This window comes from Mytilus edulis, chromosome 11 (genome assembly GCF_963676685.1).
Source record: "Mytilus edulis chromosome 11, xbMytEdul2.2, whole genome shotgun sequence".
Classification (NCBI taxonomy): domain Eukaryota; kingdom Metazoa; phylum Mollusca; class Bivalvia; order Mytilida; family Mytilidae; genus Mytilus; species Mytilus edulis.
In genome coordinates, this window is record NC_092354.1 from 62544518 (window position 1) to 62564699 (window position 20182).

The window sequence follows — 20182 nt, forward strand, 5'->3', positions numbered from 1 at the left end:
AGAAGTTTATACTATTCAAGGGCTAAAATATTTAGATTTTTTTATTATGATTGATAATGATGATAGAGACATATAGTACGGTGACCGAGTAAGGAAAAGTCGCTTATTTAAGGAGTTTAATTGTCATTCGGACTATACGGCTATAAATCACAGTATTGGTAGTTCAAAGGTTAAACTTAACAATTTGACTTGTCGTCAAAAAATCGTACGGTGCAATTTTCGTAAAATGGGCTTTGAAGTACGTTAATTAACTTGAACGAAAAAATCGACTAAAAAAAGTTTTGAGGCCAACATTGTAAAATAACATCCGTGATATGATTTCTGTTATTATATACATTGTTGTTACACCTTATTCATATTATTTTAACGATTTCAAAGAAAGTTTAGCAAAATAATTCGTTATTAAAGAGTTTTTGTAAAAGTTTAACACTACGAATACTTTGCATTTAATGGAGTACGTTCCAATTTAATTTCATGAATTTTTTTAACGCAAAATGTAAAATAATTAACATTTATATGTTATTCCATACATTTGTACCTTTATTAATCAATAATATCAAATTCATTTGTCTCAGAAGCACTATTTCAGCAATTCAAGCCAGACAAAATTCATAACGCTCATATGACGGAGCTATTCGAAGCTCATATACAGCCTCTTATAGATACATACATATACGCTATTGAAATGTGATGTATTACTTACATTTACATACTGGGATATGTTCCCTGAAGCAGTAGACATTTAGGAGTCAAATGTTAGAGCAGAACGAGAGGGAAATTGGTCTCTATCTTGAGATCGTCATCTCAAATGTAAAATTATATTTTTGTAACCAACCGTACTCCACGAAGGTGGATGCCATTTTACATACTCGATATGCTTCAATTTTCTGTGAACAATTGATCACCTTTTATAGATGGCTACTTTGCTTTTTAGACAGATTCCTGAACATTTTAAAAGGACTATGACATGGCAACAGAAAAGGCCGTTATAAAAGCTTCAAGGGGATTAGGTGGCACTGTAGGCATAACAATTCAAAAGTCTGCGCTTGTTAGATGGGCCTTTACTAGACATTTCATAGAATCCATTAGTCATGTAATACTGAAAAGGGATGGAAATGCTGAAAATTATGCAAATTCACAGTAAGAAACAAAGCCAACAGCAATGAACAGAGATGAAGAACATGTTTTTGCCATTGTGAACCATCTAAATGATCCATGACTGATCCCTTTGATGTGGAATCCCACCCTCAATAACTTATCAATATCTCTTCTTAAATGCATGCTCAAGACATATTTGAGGTTCTTTGCTCACAGTTGTCGAGGAAGGCTTGAAAATGTCTAAACATTTTATCATTAGTGCTCTTTCTTAAGATCACAAGGAGTTTTTATAGTCCAATATCAAAGTCAAACACAAACCTGAAAAATAAATCGGGGGAAATACTTTCAGGTCGCATAAATCCATAACTTGTAATTAGACGTGCACTAATTTCGGCAAAATGTAGAGATGATGTTATCATAGAACATGTGTTGTCGCAACCATTCCATTATCCCCTTTTCAAAATGACGACACCATGAGAAAATCATGCAAGTCGGATTTTGTGAAGCAATTCGAATCTTAAGTCTCTTGTGCACTTTCCCTACCTTCCTTTATATCATCGCTCACAACTTACATAAGAGATGGTATGGCATTGGTTCAATTTACTAATGCTAAGAAAGGTAAAACATGCGGCGACCTTGCAGCTTACTATTAAAAAAATATGTCCAAATGAATTTCTATGGCGCACATAGTAGCACATGTTTTTGACCGCTACGACACGAACAACTCTATAAAGTCTGCCGAAAGGGAACGCCGCACAGAGACTACAGCTCCCATCAAAGTGCATGTATCAGATTATAGAGCGGAAAAGTATTCCTCACTGGAAAACCTTGACAAATCCGATAAGATTCCACCTGATGTGAGCTTTACATAGTCAGAACGTTTGAAACTTAGTTATTTATACCAACACTGTTCATGGCTGTCGTAACTTTTTCAGCATTTAAGAGAAGGCCTATACCCAATGCCTTAAGCTTTGACACGGAGTTAAGGTAAATGTGAAAGAGTGGAAGAACAATCATACAGACCTCTTATACAATTGTAATTGTTTTGTGTGTTCGCTACTATAAAAATAGGACACATACAAGCGAGTTGTGGTTGCAGATTTGGAACATTAGCAGTGTAAATGATGGGCGGAGATTTTCACCCATCCAATAACTATGTGTCTGTCTTTCCCCAACAATTTGTAAACTATTGCCTGCTGCACATGTACTTACCGGATGCGACGCAACTTCGTCTTTGTTTGGAGTAGGTATACAAACTGTCTACAAGACTTCGAAGGACACGCACGACTATTTCAGTTATGTTTAGAGTTTCGGTAATATTGACAATGATAAAGCCCTTGTTTTGGCATGAAAGATAATTTCAAAGGTTTATGATCAGAGCTATCTCTTTAAAACCACTCCATCATAATAATTATTCAAGTTTACCACAAGTAAGATGTAAGTTTAGTCAGGTTACCTTCCTGCGAGACGGCACTGAAACAGTATGTTTTACGTACTTCGTTTCAAACTAAAAATTTGAAACGCATTACACATTGCTAAACCCATATCCGGTCACCTTTAGAATACTGTTGGCGTGTATTTTAAAAGGCATATTTCAGCAGAGTTCTTGCAGGATCTTGTGTCTTCATTGAAGGAAAATCTGCATGTGAAAGAGTCATGTGTTTGTTCACTACAAAACCTTACATGTCCGGGGCTTTGGTCCTGTAAAGGGTCAGAATTATGTAGAAATTTCAAATCATGTTCCTTGACAATTAACCAGAAGATATAATTCTGTTGTGTGGATCTCTGTGATTGGAATGTTGAATTGTAACTATTTTCGAATAATTGAGTGCTTTTTAGTTTTAATGAATTTCATGAGTGGTCTTATGCAAAATTTGCCTTCATGACAGAAGGATGCAGGTAAAAATAATATTCATAATTTATTGATGAGGTTGGATGTTAGCCGGCAAGGTAACTACAGTAATTTTAACAGAATATGTGTTGATCTTGTGTAATAGAACAAATATTTGAAAAACGCCAATTTCCAGAATAAATCGATTTCTTTCTCATTTTTTTTTTAACATTTTCGAGATGATTCATTGAAAATTGATATAAGAAAATGTATGTATCTAGAATTTAACCTAAATTGTTGTATATTTCTTCAAATTTTGAAAGTATAGAAGAAGAAAAAATAAAAACAGAATTTGATCTTTGACCTCATTTTATGCAAAACTGTTACCACATTTCTTTTTGACGACATCGATATTTCAATAGTACTAATTTTTCCGAACCCAATGATATATAATATAGCCATATAGTATGTTTGACGATTAAATCTAAAAAATATTGGTTCTGGTCACCGTACTAATAGATCAACTGAGAAATTATAGATACATAGATCGATAGATTATGCGTGTCTGAATTAATGGATGGGATGCGTGTGTGTGTGTTTACGTGTATATAAATCAACAAATAATCAAAATCTCACATATATCAACGTCATCTTCTATGTCACTGGACACTGAAAAAGAAAGATGATTGTGTTTTATAATAATGATCTTAAAAGAATATCGACTGATCAAAATTCAGATAATCAAAAAGTATATGCAAACACATTTTCTCAACAACTACGGCGAAGGTATGTACAACGTATAATTTGTCCCATGCTGAAACTTTGAAATGTCCTTTCGTAGTTGGGTTTCCTGGTTTCATCAGTCATTTTGGGGCCCTTTATAGCTTGTCGCTCGGCGTGAGCCAATGTTCTATGCTGAAGGCCGTACTTCGACCTATAACTGTTAACCTTTTATATAACGTGACTTTGATGGAGAGTTGTTTTATTGGCACTGAATTGACTAATGCCAAATTTCATTATGTAAATCAATATATATATATGTATAAGAAGTAAGAAAAACTCAACACAAACTGTAAGCAAACACACTAAAATGTATGTTTCAGATTTAAGAAAAAGTAGAATACCGAAATTTCACTAGCTGTTACACTTACTTTCTCAATAGTTATTTGTTGTTGTTTTTTCGGACGGTAACTGTAATACTTTTATGGGAATAACGTATTTGACAAAGACATTAAATAGTAACTAGCTCTTTATCAGTCGGATCTGGTGGAGAAAACCGATAATTGGAAAACATTAAACAAACTTGATTCCTCTTTTAAAAGGTTGACAAAATCAAAAGCGTGTTAACGTCGGTAGTCTTACTGATTACAAAATAAGTGCAAAGTACAGATCAAATACAATATTTGTTAAACTGTGTTCATTGAAATAAACCTGAAAAAACCTATATACCATTACTGTAAAGATAAGACTTCTGTGAACATTTGCATCAAACTTGCTGCGGACATGCAGCAAACATTTAATGTGGCAGTGCATTTACTGCAAATTTGCAGAAAGCACAATAACATGTTAAAAAATATTAAAAATATTATTTGTATTTGCTGCATTTGCTGAAAATGTGCTGCTAAAAATTACCAAATGAATGTGTATTGAAGAATTTTCTCCTGCGTGCTAACTACAAACTTGCATGAACTACACAAATAACAGTCTATTAATATCATTTTACATCATCTAAACATCAAATTATGAACAACAAAGCAAGTCATGAATAAACAGCTACGCCATGAGCGCATAATACGCCCGTCACAGTTTCAAAGAATAAAGTTTAATTACTTCTCAATATCAAATTACAATGAAAAATCAACAGGAATCTTACATCACTAAATATAAACAATTCACTAAAGTTTCATGAAAATTGCTGAAAACATTTTTGAGTTATTGTCCAAAAACTGGAAATCCCCCCTTTTTTAATGAATAAAGCCTAGGAAACGTAAACCAAAGGGAGCTCGATCACGTCAATAGATATAAACAAATCACCAAAGGTTCACGCAAAATTGGTGAAAGGGTCTTTAGTTAATGTCTGACAAGTTGACATGTCGGTAGGTACAACAATGTATACCATAATTGTTCCGTAAACGGGCGTATACAAACAGTTAGGTTACTTTAATTTAGGTAAATACAAACATTCGAGTACTCCATCTTTTGCTATGTTTTCTTAAAGTTTTTTTTTTTGTTAAGGCTCTTAAATGTTATTGAATTTTAAATAACTGAAGAAGGTTTAATTTGGAAACTTAAAGGTATGTGTGAGGTGGACGAATGGGTACTTTAAGAACAATCAATTTTCTACTTCGTCAAAATCATATCCCCATTCCGCCTCCTTTTTGCGTGAACACCTGAGGGTTCACGCATATTCATAAGTTAGAAATATAGTCTATGGAGGAATATTCGGAACCTTAATTAGGGCCCCGCCTTCAGGCGGGTCGCCCTATAGTGATCAGTCTGTCCGTCCGTCCGTCCGTCCGTCCGAATCTAGAGAACCATTATGATTTCATACTTTATACTTTACATGTTTATTAACCACCACCAGAGGGCGTGTCATGATGTGTGTACAACTTCCTAGGTCAAAGGCGGGTCGCCCTATAGTGATCAGTCTGTCCGTCCGTCCGTCCGTCCGTCCGTAACACTTTAACTTTGTGTCCGCTCCATATCTAGAGAACCATTATGATTTCATACTTTATACTTTACGTGTTTATTAACCACCACCAGAGGCCGTGTCATGATGTATGTACAACTTCCTAGGTCAAAGGTCAAGGTAAAAAAACTTTGGTTTCAGTTGACAACCCTGTGTCCTGTGGTGAAGATCGTGTCCGCTCTATATCTTTGAGAACCGTTATGATTTCAAAGTTTATACTTGACATATATATAAATCAACACCAGAGGGTGTGTCATAATTTATGAACGACTGCCAGTTAAAGGTCAAAAACTTTGGTTTCAGTTGACAACCCCATGTCCTATGGTAAAGATCGTGTCCGCTCTATATCTTGAGAACCGTTATCATTTCAAAGTTTATAATTGACATGTATATAAACCAACACCAAAGGGTGTGTCATAATTTATTTACAACTTCCTAAGTCAAAGGTCAAGGTCAAAAATTTTGATTTCAGTTGACAAACCCATGTCCTATGGTAAAGATACAATTTTTTAATGCACATTATTCACAGCGGGGCCCACAGAGATGGCTCCCATTTCAATGATTTCTAGTTATAGTTCATTCATTCGGGAACATGTATTCTTCTTATCTATATTAGCTTCTTGTAATTAAAAAAAATCCATACGGAGCATTTAAGATAGCTAAAGCTTGGCAATAAAGAACTTTACTCAGACCGCTAACTCACTTATATGCTATATGGTAATAAAAGATATAGTTGATAATCTATATAGACAAAAAAGAAATAGATTCCCACACGTATAATTCTTAAAGAATAATAATTATTTAAAACATGGTTACATGTACCGCAGTCTTTCAAAAATTCATTAAATTAATATAGAAATAATCGATGAGGCATTCCGAAATGGTCAACTAGTAGGAGACATTGATAAAAGATCATCAATTAGTCACGGTAACTCTCCTACGAGACGCATTGACAGATTAAATGATTCTAACATAAAAAACATTTTTGAAGAGGCATAATTTTTAAGTTCAAGATACAAAAGATTTCATTAATAAAACACACGAGGTAAAAAGGGAATGCATTCTTATTGCCTATGATGAAACGTTTTAAAATGTACACAAATATGATCATTGATAATAAAAAAAAAAACAGTTATCAATGCAGAAGAATTAATTGACACAAAATAATAACACCCTTTAAAGATTCTCAACAAAAAAGATTAAACTGCAAGAAACAATAAATTTGAGTTTAATGGAAAGTTATACAAATTAGTTATATGAAGGTCCATTCCATAGGTGATATATTTTCACCATCATACATATCTGCATCTGTCTTAGATAAGTTCAAATGGAAAGAAAACTGTCAATATAGAGATGACCTTTTTATGGTCTTCACAGGCAAAATAGAGTCAGTTGAAGATGCCTTTTACATAGCTAACAAAATTTCCCCTATACTTAAGCTTACATATAAGTTAGTTGAGATTCTTTTGAAAAGGGACCCATGGTTAAAAAGTTAACTTTAAGCAAAAAATATATAAACACTGTTAATTTTTTGAACTGTAGACAACAAACGAAAGTTAGTAAAAAACAGTGTAAAGTTTTGAGATCTTTTACGTATGTTGATTAAAGGAACCGCATTTTATAATAATCGAATTATCCTGCGACTTATATGATTATATAATTTTGGTAAACTATGCTTGCCAATGAGAGAACTTTTCAATAAACATGGCGTTGAATGTTGAATCTTCGCAAAGTGAGCTAAATGACATCAAATTGACCAGTGTTCAAGATATAAATCAATGGCAATATTTTGTTTACAATAAAAAAACAGGAAAAACAGACACGATAATAAGCAAACAGAAAAATAGGCTCCGATTTTGGACAGGTATATATATATAGTATTCATGTATAAGCAGCAAATTGAATGTATAAACTGGATCTCAACCCATTTCTAAGATGGAACAGTATATTGCGGCACATAATGAAATGGTAAGCAGCCAAGTAGATTTTAATTGAAGGTTGCATATTTTGGCTTTAATATTGATTTACTTATAGGGTCTTTGCATCGGAATTATTCACATTTATTCTAAACCCAGTTGTTGGCATGACACGTATGAGTAATGTCCTTCTTATATATTTTATGATGGTATACTACTAAACCCCTTACGGGAGGGATTGTGCTTGATATTCATATGATGAAGACATAATCTTTCAATCTGCTTAATTGATCTGTTTACCCTTCCGGAGCACCTGAGATCACCCCTAGTTTTTGGTGGGGTTCGTGTTGTTTATTCTTTAGTTTTCTATGTTGTGTCATGTGTACTATTGTTTTTCTGTTTGTCTTTTTCATTTTTAGCCATGGCGTTGTCAGTTTGTTTTAGATTTATGAGTTTGACTGTCCCTTTGGTATCTTTCGTCCCTCTTTTAATTGAGGTCTGGAGATGGCATGCCAGTAACTGCTAGTAGTCCTTTGTTAATTTATGTATTATTGCCATTTTGTTTAGTTTCTTTTTTACCTATTCTCACATCGGACTGGGACTTCTCTTAAACTGAGTTTTTACTTTTACTGTGTGTATTTTTGTGTGTTTATTTTTCTACATTGGCTAGAGGTATAGGGGGAGGGTTGAGATTTCAAAAGAACATGTTTAACCCCGCCGCATTTTTGCGCATGTCCCAAGTCAGGAGCCTCTGGTGTTTGTTAGTCTTGTATGATTTTCAATTTTAGATCTTTGTGTATAATTCGGAGTTTAGTTTGACGTCCATTATCACTGAACTAGTATACATATTTGTTTAGAAGCCAGCTGAGGGATGCCTCCGGGTGCGGGAGTTTCTCGCTGCATTGTGATATTCGGCTGTTGTCTGCTCTATGGTCGTGTTGTTGTCTTTTTGACACATTCCCCATTTCCATTCTCAATTTTATTTGTCTTATTTGATAGACATGAAACTTCCACATTTAATGAAACAAAATATCGTACTTGCTCTGAAATATGTATTTTAAAAAGAAAAAGATATAAAAGTACTGAGGGATTCTAGGTGAAATATTACCTCTACCAAATAAAACTCTAGAAGTGTCAGCTATTGATAGTAGTTTGACCTTTCACATCGGTAAAAATGAAAGCTAACACCATCCTGAAATGAACTATTGAAATAAAAACATTCCGCATCTCCCTTCTTTATGTTAAACACCACTCTCAACATGCCATAAATGTCCTGATTTACAATTAAAAGAAAATATTATCCTCCACAGTATAACCCCGGGGAGTGTTACTGACTATCCTTCCTGGTACAGCTGTGCCGACAGGACTATCCAAATCATACCCTGTTCTAACCAGAAAACATTGAAAAGCATACCCTGTTCTAAACAGAAATATTGAAAAACATACCCTATTCTAGACCGTTTAAAATAGATGCTGTTCTAGACCAGGGTTCTAGATTGTATCTTAAACAGTTAAATAAGCGATCCTGTTCTTGACAAATACTTTATTTAAAAAAAGACCCTGATCTCATCAGCAGGCCATGAAAAAGAGATCCTGTTCTAACCAGCAAGACATGAAAAAGGGACCCTGGTCTAATCAGCAGGGCATTAAAAAGCGACCCTGTTTTGCGGCACACTCGTTTCACAATATATATAGGAGATAACTCCTCCCCCGGGAGTGTCACACATGGTAATGAAAATTCTGAGACGTAATTTGGTCAATATCCTGTTTTAGTCCCTAATTCCTAAACTGTTGGGACCATAACCCAAAAACTCAATCCCAACCTTCCTTTTTTAGTTAAGATTGTATATATTCATACTTTAGTTATTGTCCGGAAACCAACTGTCTTCGAACGACGACGACGACAACGACGACGACGACAACGACGATGGCGACGTGATACCAATATACGACTGCGGTCGTATAAAAAGGGATGATTTTCAAGTTTTCGGACGATTTTCTTAAAGTGCTTTTTGCAGTTTTCATTAAAACTCCCATTTTTTTTCATTTTTTTATAAATTCTGATATCAAGTTTAGATTTTTTTCAACTTTATTCCTTGAACATACGACCGGCGTATCATGCGCTCATGCGCAACTGTGTATTGTCTGTATGCGAAAAGACATCGGTCTGTATCACTATTTCGAAGCTGACAACTGAGTTGTTGTAGCGTGTCTATATCAAAGTTCGTAAGATGCAAGAATATTGACTTACTTCAGAAAAGTTTAAAAAGAACAAAACTTGCGCAGTTGAATTGATTTTGTATTCAGATTATAATAGTAATTTCATTTTGAATATTCAATTATTCTACAAAAGATACCAATCCCTTGTGAGTATTATCGAAAAAAGATGTTTACTATAACCACGGTTTTTTAAATAATATAAAGAATTACGGTTGCTTATTGCGATCATATGCTCTTGAACATTCATCAGAATACGAGTATTTGTTCAGAATTTATAAGAAAAATAATGCGAAAATGCATTTCTTTGCTGCTTTCACAGCCCTCCGGTTTGTAAAAGTAAAAACGTTAAAATACAACTGCTCAACCGCGTGTAGGTTTTTAACATATAATCCTTTGTTTTTAATAGTTCCACCGTCATGGATTATGTTCAAAACTCAATTTGATTAATCACGGTTTAATAACTACACTTTGTATATGCCATAACGTTCTGTTTTTATGCTAGGTTTGTCGTATTCTCCAATAATAAATTCATTATATGAGGGAACATTACATTATTAGGTTTATTTAAACGCTTATGTAACCATTGTCTCTTTATAAAAAAAAATCAAGATATAAATCCGTAAACAATCATAATCTCCAATCGCTGAATAATTTAGATCTGGAAAAAAATAACATTCCAATAATTAAATTTAAAATCTAAGTGATCCGATAGATTCACGTATTTTAAAGAACACCAATAATTCAATTTTGATGAATCAAATAATGTTTACTTTTAGACCCTTTATACATTAATATGAATAAATTAAAAAACACGGGGTCAAAAATCCAAATTATTTATACCCGTTTAGATTCAAAATATTAAAAAAAAACAAGAATTAAAGACTTTAAATTAAACCCAATCAAAAGTGGTCAAAAAAATAGCAGTTTATACAAAAGAATTATGTTTGACCCCTTTGAACTAAGCCGTGAATGTCATAACCCTTAAACTAATCCAAACTTTTTTTAGGGTATAACACCTTATGACCTAATTGAATAGCAATGCATAGACTTATACTCAAGTTATAGTAGTTTGTTTGCCCCTTTTCAGTCCCTAGTTATTTAACAATTTGGATCAGACCCCCAAAATTTATAGTAACTTTCTTTCTGAAGTATGAAACCTTGTGGTAACATTTTACAGAGATCTGTGAATCCGAACAATATAATTTATATTAAGTCTCGTTTCGCTTCTAATTCATAAACGTGCTATACTACTGCTAACATAACCAATAAAATATATCCTCAGATTCTTTTTGGGGTATAAAACAGTATGCTAAAATATTATCGATATTCATACACTTACCTTGCTTACAAATCAGGAGAACCCTTTAACGACCCTAACCATTAAACGGTTTAGGCAATAACCCCAATCCGACAATAAAAATTAATCTTAAGTCTCCTTTGATGTTTGTTACCTTGTGGTGATATGTATTCAAAATCTATACTCTTATGCACACATTGTTGTTCTTAAATATATATATATTTTAAACTAAACAGCTTTGACAATAACTCCGAAATATATCCAAATTTTCCTATTGTGGTGTGGAAACTTGATAGATAGATATACACTTATACTCAAGTTATTGTCTGAATTGTTGTTGGCCCCTGGCCCCCTAATTTAGAAACAGCTATGACAGTGACCAACCCCGACTTTAACCCTAATCCTTCTTGTTTAAGATGTAATCTTGTATAAAAATATCAGACAGATTCATACACTTATACTAAACATGCTAAAGTTTTTGTCTGCAAACCAATTTATTTTCTATAAACAAGTATAACTGACTTTTTTTGTACCCCTAATTACAAAATCGATGAGACAATTCCCCCGAAAAAAAGTAATCCCAATTATTATGTTATGGTATATAACCTTGTGCTAGAACTTTCAATGAGATCCATACACTTTAACCAATGTTATTGCACGCGAACCAAAATATCATTGGACCTTGAAGCACACTTAGTCATTGCATGAAAGGGACACAAACTAAATTGCAGTCGAATTAGAATTCAACAGCTAACTTTTATCATAGCGGTATCCATTAGTTTACACTTTTTTTTATCAAAATGGAAGCGTATAAGATGAATAATTACAAAATTTATCGTCGTCAAAGGTAAATTATATAATCAATATAATCTAGTTGTTTGAACCCTAAATCAGAACCTATATAATATATTAAAAAGAGGGCTTCTAATAAAGATAATTTCACAACGACTTGACTTGAGGAGGTCAGCTACTCATTTTAAAAAAAAAACTAGATTTTCATAACACTAGTATATATTGATGAGGGATTATTAAAGGAACCAAAAAAGCAAAACAGATATATAGGTCAATGTTCTTGTTTTCGTGATATTAACCATTGAAATTTTGGCGGGAAAATGTTCTCTCTTGATTTTTCATTGCTTTATCATAGACAAACTGAAGTGCTAAAAACTATTAAAAAATAACAAGGATTTTATGGGACTTTTACAGATAGCTTATAATTAAACCTATAAAAGATTACTAAAAAGAAAAATGGAGTCAAGAGGCAAAATTTCCTTTGAGGCATTCGAATGGATATAATCAGAGGATTCCAAATATCTGACAAAAATTTAAAAAACATGACAAGCAAACATCCTTTAGGAGGTTCGAGGGTACAAAAAATCAGTTAGTTGTTAATTTATGATATGGTACAAACATCAACGAAAAAAATCAATTCATTTTGGTAACATACACTTTTAAAATGTTACTATCATTGAAAAAGCTTCAAATTATCTCCCTTCGGTGAAGAAATGCCGTTTTCTGCATTAAATTTTTTTTTAAAATAAACTCATCGGTGACCTATATTTTTTTACTATTTTTCCTTCAAATAAACTGTTCTTAAACAAAACAAGTCAACAAGTCTGCTCCAAGTTAACTTTTGTAAAGGTTAGGACCGTACCCATCTGTATATAGTCCGGCAGATTGGTGAAACAAATGTGGGTTCGATGATAATAGCACCAAAGTTGGCATGCTAGTAGTTTTGGGTGTTTTAAAAATATTAGCTATAGACCCATCTTTCAATTTCAATATGGCGGCTTTTATTTAAAATGACCGCCACAAAATATCAAAATGAGCATATACATGTATCATCTATATAATGGCAGTTTCAAGGCCAAATTTGGAATCACAGCAGTGCTTAGTGTTTAAACAAAAAATATTGATCCACCTTGTAATTTCAATATGGCGTCTTTTTCAAGGACGGCTGCCATAAAATATCAAAGTCAACAAATATCACTTATACATGTACTAATTATGCTGGATGCGTCGAACAATATTAACTAAAGAAATGTTGAAAATTGAGAATGGCGGCTTTTTCAAAGATGGCTGCCATAAGATATCAAATTCAACACATATATACCTTATGTAACGTTACAAAGTGTTATGTTTTGAGGAACCACCGTACATGAAGTACGGTACCATTCTTACAGAAATATAGCCTACAACAATGGCGTTATTCCACCTCGTACAGTTTTCTTTCTGATAAAGTGGAAGAGGACATAGTAGGAGTCTAAACCATATTTCAGTAATATGATGCTTGGCCAAAAATAAGCATGGCACCTTCTTACTTCTTCTGTTTGATGTCTGTTTTGTTGCTGCAATTATACAGGCAACAACAACAATCTGCGTATATAAAAACGACACACGAATAAGCTGCACATACATATAATTCAGAAAGGCAAATTATACGCAAAAGTCTGTCTAACAGTCATTAAAAAACGTTACTTGATTATAGTTATTTTTGTTGATTTCACGTAGAAATTGGAATATCTTTGCAGCTTTAGTTGTTAACGTCAAGATTAAATTGAATGTTTAAATAAACTTGTTTTCAAATGCTTAAGCTGACGATCTCTACCTGAATTATCAATCTGTGTAATTCGACAAATTTCATAGAGTGTGTAATCTCAAGTCTACTACTCGTTAAAACTCCTCTGAATTCAAATGATTTGAGCCCTTTTTTTTAAATCAATTGGATTCTGTATGCTGTTTTGCATGAAACTTCGGTGAATTGTTTATATATATATTGACGTAAGCTCCCTTTCGATTCTTATCAATTTTAGATTTTGTTTCGTTTTATAAATTACTAAAAGGGTGATGTTCCAGTATTATAGGCTCTCATTTGAATTGTTTAACATTATACTTTTTCCAAGTTATGTGATTTTATTCATCAATAAATTGCTTCGCTGAGCGCAGCTGAATACGACCGCAGAGGTCCAATTCCGAACAGTTAGGGCAAAAAAGGACACAATACTCACGCTTGATACAGGTGTGAATTTGGATTGTAATTAAATATTTGACACATGATAGGTTTTGACACATATAATAACTGTGCTCAAAGAACTAAGAATAGGTTTTTATGATATGAACTAATATTCATTTTGTTTTACTTTTGTGCAATAAACTATGCTATTGCGAATTGACCCCCAACACTAACACAAAAGGAAGGTTGGGATTAATGTTTGGGGTTATGATCCAAACAGTTTAGAGTAGGGGCCAAAAAAGGGGCCCTAATAAGCATTTTTTTTAAATTTCAGACAATAACTCGTGTTTAAAGTTATAAATTTCTAATATAAGATATAGATTGTTTTTAACTTTATCCCTTGAATATACGACATGCGTATTATGCAAGCATACGGAACTGTGTATTGTCTATCTAGTCTGTGTGAGAAAAAAAATCAGCCTGTATCACTAATTCGAAGCTGTCACCGGAGTTGTTGTAGCGTGTCTATATCAAAGTTTTTAAGATGCAAGAATATTGACTAACTTCAGAAAAGTTGAAAAAGGAGATAACTTACGTAGTATTCACATTAAAAAATATTTATATTATAATAGGAATTTCTTTTTGAATATTCAATTATTCTACAAGAGATACCAATCCCGTTTGAGTATTATCAAAAAGATGTTTCCTGTAACCACGGTTTTTAAATAAAATAAAGAATTAAAGTTACTTATTGCGATCATATGATCTAAAAATTCATCAGAATACGAATATTTGTTCAATATCTATCAAAAAAATAATAAGAAAATGCATGTCTTTGCTGATTACACAATCCTTTGGTTTGTAAAAGTAAAAACGTTAAACTACGACAACATAACCTCGTATGAGTTTTTGATATATAATCCTTTGTTTTTGATAATTCCACCACTATGTCATGTATGTATTGTATATATTGTATATAAAACTAATATTGAATAATCAATGGTTCCATAATTACACTTTGTATATGCCATACCGTTCTGTTTATATGTTAGATTTGTCTACATCTACACGAATATTCGTTTATTAGAGGGAATCTGATATTCTGACAACATTGCATAATTGTGTTGATATATATAAACACTAATGTAACCCTTGTCTCCATAAAAAAAAAGTGCCATCATACTCGCTACTCGCAAAATCAACAAAAAAAAAGAAAACATAACAATATGCTTTTTTATGGCATTCTTTTAGGTTTAAATAGAGTGTGCACGTATACAGTTGACATTCTTTAACATACAATTTATAAATAGAAAACCGTTATGTCAGTCCATGACACAAAATCACATTAATCAGTACATGCACAGCAAAGTGGTGTCTTTAAAACGGGTAAAAAACTCCTACCTCACCTTTAAGTTTAAGACGTCCCCTCTAGCCGAGTTGAGCTTATTCTATGCAATGATAAACTGGGATAATCAATGTACTTTTTTAGACTGATGAAGTATGATTTTTTAGGCTTGCATCAAAATAAATGATTTTTTTTAAATTAAAGATCGAGTAACACGAAACCCATCACAAACAGATGTCAAATGTTCTAGAAGGATTAATTGAACCTGCTGCAAATTTGACATCTGTCGTGTAAATCACGTAGACCATGTAATTCAGATAAGTATGCGTCTTGCAATAGCGGAGAAGAATTCGATTCTAATCTAATCGTACAAATATGTCGACTATTACTCAAAAAATATTTCTAATCTCGAATGACAATGTTTGCAAAATCTTAGAATCTGTTTTCACGTCAAAGAATACACAAATGCCTTACCGGTTAAAAAATTGCAGATATCGGAATTTTGATAAGCAGTTAGGACAACATTTATAACTTAAGCAAGAACACTCCAAACCCTTTTATACTATAATTCAGTTAACAAAACAAAAACTTACCTAAAGGAGAAGATGGATGGTCTAAAATGAGAAAATGAAAGTTTTCATATTTTATATTTCATCATATTCGTTTTGTTACATTTAAAATAACATTTAATAGTTGAACATGTAATTGCATTAATAACATGTCACCTAACAACACAACGACCATGACAATGTTAACACTACAAATGGCACATCTAAAACTTAAACTGAAAGCATAAACTTTGATCCTATATCATAATTGCAAATATATCAAGTAAATGTTTGAAAAATTGCATTGTGAAGGCAGATATACAATAAAAAAAGATTGATAACAACAATTAATTTTTCTATCTTAAACTAGAAAATTGTTTTAACGGTGTTTTCCTCGAATGCCAACATTTTATATGTTACCTTTTCCTTGAACGCCAACAAAAATATTTCAATAGACGTTTATATAAGAACAATAGGTGTTTTTTTAACTGTCTTAATTATTTTATAAGTATTTAAATGTTAAAAATAATTAGTAGATTTCTGGGTTAAAATTGTTATGAATTTTAAAGAAATAAAGAAATTAAAACATTTTTATTGCTTTTTTTTTTTAAGAAATATTTTGGGAGTGGACATGTTTAATAACATAAGACATATTACAAGTATTATAGGAATTCTAGTTAAATACAATTATTTCAAACTGAAAAAAAGGATAGAGATTTATTCAATTCCATATCATTTTGAATATTTAATTATTTAATATGAACTTTTCAAAGGGACAGTTAACTTTACACTTGTAATAGACTGTTAAATGTGAAAATTGCTTGTAGAAAATATTCAATAACTGTTTTTTATCACATAAGTGAGTGCTTTTTTCAATCTGCTAATATGTTTGCTTATGTTTTCTGTGTGATCTGTCTACAAACACATAATATGCTATTCAAAATTAACAAACATGACAATCACCTAAACAATATATTATGAATCACTTACAATAATAAGGGTGTAATATTATAACCAAGAAAAATATCCTGAACAACTGAACAAAATAAAACAGTGTAGTCTAAAACGAGATACAAAGTTTCGAAAAATTCCATCAATTTATATGGGAGGATATTAGTTATTACAGCACACAAAACTATAGAAATATTGCAAAGAAACTTCAAAGTCGAAAGAGTCTATTGTAGAATGTGTGCAACCTAGAATTCCTGGCACATGTTGACCTTGTGATGCAACAATTAAAATAAAATTCAAAGTTTTGTGTTAAAGGAAGATCATATTGGTTCAAGCATAAACAGCAAACATGATATTCAACAACTTGAAAACATGAAATTGATATAGCTACCTGGAATTCACCTATGTTTAATTAGTATGATTGTTTTGATAACATTACACTTTTGTTGTGATAACTACTTGCACCTATTCCTGGAATGCCAACACAAAAATTGGCAGGTAAATAGTCGGTAGACGAAAGGATGTTTGCATTCAAGGAATAAACCATTTTGACACCTATATCGGAATTATAAGGAAAATATTTACGTAAAGAAAAATGAAGATGCTGTACATGTATGATGCAATAGAATGTTTAGTATTGCTATATTAAAATTGTCTCTTTTGTTGGGTATAGTAAATAAAAAGTTTCAATGACGTACTAAGACGATGTTTGACAACTAAGCAATAACAACAATTAGTCTATCAAACTTGATACTTACCTTTGTACTTATGCTTTCTAAATACATCAAGTCTGTCAAATGTATCATGACATATACCACATGTATCTGTTCAATACGAATAAAATATTATCAAACAATCATGGACCATCTAATAACGATTTTTTTGTTATATAACCCCAACCAGTATTTTTAGCCTGTGATTCAAATAATTGAGAATTGATCTTCGCATTTATCATTTTGTATATTTTCAGAAATATCCTTATTTCAATAGACTTTTCACTTCTAGAGAATTACTCTATGAGTGAAGTAGTGAGCGTAACTATTTCAAATATTTATCAATTTAAATTAAATTAATTAAAAATATATCAGTAATTATCAACATGATTTAAGTGAGTTGTGAACTTACAATTTCCATATTATAATTTTTTCGGTTGACATTGTTTTTAGTGTTAATTAATCAAGATGGTTTGCTTTAATTTCTTCTTTTTAATAAAAGTGTTATAGTAAAAAAAACATTATCAAAGCAAATATTAAGATGTCAACTTCTTGCCGAAAAATTGCCCTTATATAAATTTGTCTATTGTTTGTGAACCATGAATATTTTATGGCGACCAATTTAATAATGATTGTGTACGCCATGCAAACCTACGATTATTTAACGTAGAACTGTAGTACTTGCCATAGAATACGGTTTATTTTGAAGCTTAAGATAGTTTGATTACACCAGATGACACCAAATTGCTGTGTGTTAGGATCTGCCCTTAAAACGTATATTCATCTACTTATTACATTGCACTATTGTCCATGCACCGTATTACATACACCATTACACAGTATGTCATGTACATATGTACGTTTAGATGAGAAGTTTATACTATTCAAGGGCTAAAATATTTAGATTTTTTTATTATGATTGATAATGATGATAGAGACATAGATCAACTGCGGGATTATAGATACATAGATCGATGGATTATGGGTGTCTGAATTAATGGATGAGATGCGTGTGTGTGTGTGTACGTGTATATAAATCAACAAATTATCAAAATCTCACATGTATCAGCAAAACAGTATTCTTCGTCACTGGACTTAGCTGAAAAAGAAAGATGACTGTGTTTTATAATTCATTTTGGCATGCTTGTTTTGTAGTTTAGTGATCTTAAAAGAATATCAACTGTTGAAAACACATACAATCAAAAATTATAAGCAAACACATTTTTTCAACAATTACGGCGAGGGTATGTACATCGTATAATTTGTTCCATGCTGATACTTCGCAGTTTGGTTTCCTGGTTTAAATGTTTGTCATCAGTCATTGTGGGGCCCTGTAAAGCTTGCCGCTCGGCGTGAGCCAATGTTCCATGCTGAAGGCCGTACTTCGACCTATATTTGTTAACCTTTTATATAACTTGACTTGGATGGAGAGTTGTTTTATTGGCACTAAATTGACTAATGCCAAATTTTCTTATGTCAATCAAAATCTATACATGTATGTATAAGAAGTAAGAAAAACTCAACACAAACTGTAAGCAAACACACTTAAATGTATGATTCGGAGAATACCAAAGTTACACTAACTGTTACACTTACTTTCTTAATAGTTGTTTGTTGTAGTTTTTCGGACGGTTTATTGTATTCATTTTATGGGAATAATGTATTTGACAAAGACATTACACAGTAATTAGCTCTTTATCAGTCCGAAATGGTGGAGAGACCCGATAGTTAGAAAACATTAAACAAACGTGATTCATCTTGTTAAACGGTTGACATAATAAAAAATGGCTTAACGTCGTTAGCCTTAGGCCGTGTTCACATTGACCTAAACTCGGTGTTGTGTTAGTGTAACTCACATATAGAATAAACATAATTACGTTCCCATTGATAAAACTCAATGTTTACATGTAGTTTAAATCATGATTTGTCTACATGCAGTCGATAGTCGATGTAGGCCTTGTGTAGGTTAAGTGTACACAAAACTAGGCATTCAGAACTTTAATTTTCCCATGTATTTTTAAAAAAGAAACGATTTTCATATAAAATTGATACTTATAACACTTATTAATAAAGTTCTTTACGGAAGTATTTGTCTAAACTTGATTGATTTATTTGTTTTAAAACACTTTACGTAGCCTTATTAACCCCTTATCGACTCATCCATCATCATTGCCGAACACATAATTCATGTTCGAAAAGGTCTTCCCGAATCGACAGGACGTACACACTAAAAGAAATATTTGCCACTGGTCTTTACTCCAACAACGATTCACTCATAAATGCATTACTGAAAAAGGGTGAAGTTAATTGTTTGTTTGTGTAGTATCTCAGATCCGTTAAAATACAATTAGAAATTAAAAAAAAAACATTCCCCCTCCCTTTGATAAATACTCCTTGGAAAAAAAATACCATTTGAAACAAACATAAAAGATTTAAATGTAGTGATCCTTAACATCGCAATTCTTTTTCTTTGTCTTTAAGCTCGCTGATGCAGCCTAAGTTTTTAATGCGTAATCGAGACATCTGCAAACTACTGCCAATCATCCAAAATGACTTTCTGAAAGGAGCAACCACTTTAATTAAAAAAAAAAGGGGGGGGGTTCTGAGTCAGAATTTTTTCT

The 20182-nt window shown here is 32.3% G+C and overlaps 1 protein-coding gene across 1 annotated transcript in view; it reads right to left on the bottom strand.

Moving 5' to 3' along the window:
- Positions 1-17670, bottom strand: part of LOC139495973 (uncharacterized) — a 46810-nt gene extending 29140 nt beyond the window's left edge. Inside the window, exons 1-3 of the mRNA XM_071284400.1 lie at positions 17607-17670; positions 15943-15963; positions 3566-3598 (exon numbers count right to left, since the gene is read on the bottom strand). The gene's annotated coding sequence lies outside the window, so the exon portion shown is untranslated. The remainder of the gene's footprint in view (positions 1-3565; positions 3599-15942; positions 15964-17606) is intronic.
- Positions 17671-20182: the final 2512 nt, after the last annotated feature.